This window comes from Lathyrus oleraceus, chromosome 7, assembly GCF_024323335.1.
Source record: "Lathyrus oleraceus cultivar Zhongwan6 chromosome 7, CAAS_Psat_ZW6_1.0, whole genome shotgun sequence".
NCBI classification, from domain to species: Eukaryota; Viridiplantae; Streptophyta; class Magnoliopsida; order Fabales; family Fabaceae; genus Lathyrus; species Lathyrus oleraceus.
Genome location: NC_066585.1, coordinates 303574149 through 303577149, shown reverse-complemented (window position 1 = coordinate 303577149; position 3001 = coordinate 303574149). Strand labels below are relative to the sequence as shown.

General features: G+C 38.3%; 1 non-coding gene across 1 annotated transcript; it reads right to left on the bottom strand.

Annotated features, from left to right (window-relative positions):
- Positions 1–298: 298 nt before the first annotated feature.
- On the bottom strand, positions 299–405 carry LOC127109853 (small nucleolar RNA R71). The gene has a single exon (XR_007797102.1). It is a non-coding gene; the product is annotated as a small nucleolar RNA R71 (small nucleolar RNA).
- Between the last annotated feature and the right edge of the window lie 2596 nt (positions 406–3001).

Below are 3001 nucleotides of genomic sequence, written 5' to 3'. Positions count from 1 at the left end.
CATTCCTGGCAACAATTTCGAACTAAAACCATCTTTACTGCAATTAGTGCAACAGAACCAATTCGCGGGTCTCGCTACTGAGAACCCAAATCAACATTTAAAGGTATTTATCCAACTAGCCGACACCTTTAAATCCAACGGTGCTTCACCTGATGCGATCCGTTTGAGATTATTTCCTTTCTCCCTCAGGGATAGAGCACGTTCATGGTTAGATTCACTTCCAGCTAATTCAATAACTACCTGGGAAGACCTTAGAAGAGTATTCCTTGCTAGATATTTTCCCCCTAGTAAGACTGTTGTTCTTCGAAACCAAATAACTAGATTTACTCAAAACCAAGGAGAATCACTCTTTGAAGCTTGGGAGAGATACAAAGAGCTATTAAGAGTCTGCCCACACCATGGCCTAGAACAATGGATGATCGTTCATACCTTCTACAATGGACTCTATTATAACACAAAGATGAGCATCGACGCTGCCGCAGGTGGCACGCTGATGAACCAACCTTACCCTGAAGCTTGTGACCTAATTGAGGATATGGCCCAAAACCATTACCAATGGGGAACTGAACGAGCATCAATAGAGAAAAAGGATGCCCAAGGTGGAATACATGAGATAAGCTCTATGGGCATGATGCAGGCGAAAATGGACGTTTATCCCTTAAGGTCGAACATATGTCTACAAACACTAACACCGTAGCGGTAGTCCACACAGAGTGCGAACTTTGTGGATCTAAAGGACACGAATCGGCGGAGTGTAACCTTTTGAACGACCTGAACACCGACCAAGTGAATTACGCCCAAGGTAACCCATTTTCAAACACTTACAACCCTAGATGGAAGAATCACCCGAATTTTTCCTATAAAAACCATAACCATATCCAAAACTATGCACCTCAGAGACCACAAGGTTATCAAGCCCAAAAACCAAATCAACCTATGCAAGCTGTGCCCCAGAAGCCTAACCTTGAGAAGATCATGGAGATATGCGTAGAAGTTAACCTTGTGTTAAACTGGGAGAAATGCCACTTTATAGTTAAAGAAGGCATAGTGTTAGGACATATAATATATGAAAGAGGCATTGAGGTCGACAAAGCAAATATAGAAGTTATAGAAAACCGTAACCCTCCTAAGACAGTTAGAGAAGTCCGTAGTTTTCTTGGACACGCCGGTTTCTATCGACGCTTCATCAAATATTTCTCTAAAATAACAAAACCCTTGACCGGCTGTAAGACCCTAATTTTGATCCTAAGATCCCTCATGGCATCATATCATTGCTCATTGCATTTGCCCCAAGGATCATAGCATCTTGGCTCCTTTACCTTTGGGTTGGGACTTCTGTGAGTTGGTTTGAGACCACCAAGCATGCTTTAATTGTATATTATTGCTTTTCTTATTTTTTTACTAACCAAAAGTACAAAAATATGTCACTAACTTGTTTTGTTTTGAAGCTTAAGCAGTCATGTGATCCATTGGTCCTCATGAAGAAACCTCAACCTATGATAAAATTTAATCAAGGGAAGTTCTTTCATTCATCATTTTATGCATATATGAGCCCATGTGAGTGTCCTAAATCATTCGTTCATCAAGATTTGAAGTTTGGACTTGAGAAGTTGACCAGTCAAATCATCTGACTATTTTGAAATCCACTAAGACCTAGCTTTTGATGTGTTTGTCAAATCATGATGACCCCAAGAGAAAAACTGTTTTCAAGAAAAATATGAAAAACATTCATGTTCATCAAAGATACATTTGAAATTTGGAAGGTCATTATTCATTTCAAAATATTATAGGTCATTTTGACTGAAACCCTAATTTTGGGTCAGCTTCCCAAGGACCTAACTCCTTCATTTTTTATGATTTTGAGATGAGATCAATTGCATTGGAAAATTTTAGATGTCTACTTCAAATGTTATGTTGGACAAAATTTCATAATCCTAAATTAAATACATGTGATAATACAAAACATTATAGGTCACTTTGGACCAAAGCCATTGAATCTTGAAAAAGTCCAACTTCAAGTGTCCATAACTTTCTCATAAAAAATCCAAATGATACCAAATGTAAGTCCAAATTTATCACCTTAAAAATATATAAAACTTTTTTGTTGGAGGTTTTTTAGTTTGAGGCTTGCATCATTGGAACAAGAGGGCTTGAAATTGGTCACTTTTGACAAATTTTTCAAAGACATGTTTTTACATCAAACTTCATGGCCAGTTTTCACAATTTTCCAAACTCCAAATGGATTTTTGTTCAACATAGATTTTGTTCCTTATGTCAAGACCTTTCCAACCATTACTCACATGCTTATGTTTGGATTTTCCATATGGGACTTTCGGAGAGAGGAACATTTGTGACCATTTATGAATTTCATGATAGAACTTCATGCACAAGCAATTGTAATGCAAACCACACGTCCAAACCATTTTATTATGCTATCAGCATGCAAAACCATTAGCTTTTGGGCCTCACATGCGCCTGTACAGGCCCATGCATGGAGGACCCAAAGCTTCATGCACACAGATTCATCACACTTTCCTTGTAGCTTCAGCTATAAATAGATGCATTGCCTCATTCAATTCTCAACCTGAAGGCGCCTAAAACTCTGCTGGAATTGAATCCCAACCTCACACCAAAGGAATTCTGAATTTTCATTTCTCTTTTCAAGTTTGATTTTCAACAACATCGGTTGATCTTCAACACGAATTCCTAAGCCTTGCACGCATACCATACATCAAGATCAAGCTGCAATCAAGAATTGGATTGGATCGTGCTCATCAAAGTTGCACTTTAAAGGTTTACATCTCAACTGTTTTTCTTTGAATCTCACCATATATTGTGCTTTGCTTGAGTTTGCTTGGTTTTCTAAAGTCCTCGTGTGAGAGGCAAGCCAATGGTGGCTTTAATTTCATGAATTGATGCATTGCAGATTGAACACCTAGATTTTCCATCTCAGATTTCTCCTTCCATAGGGATATTGAGTGAAATCTAAGGTTACAGGGGT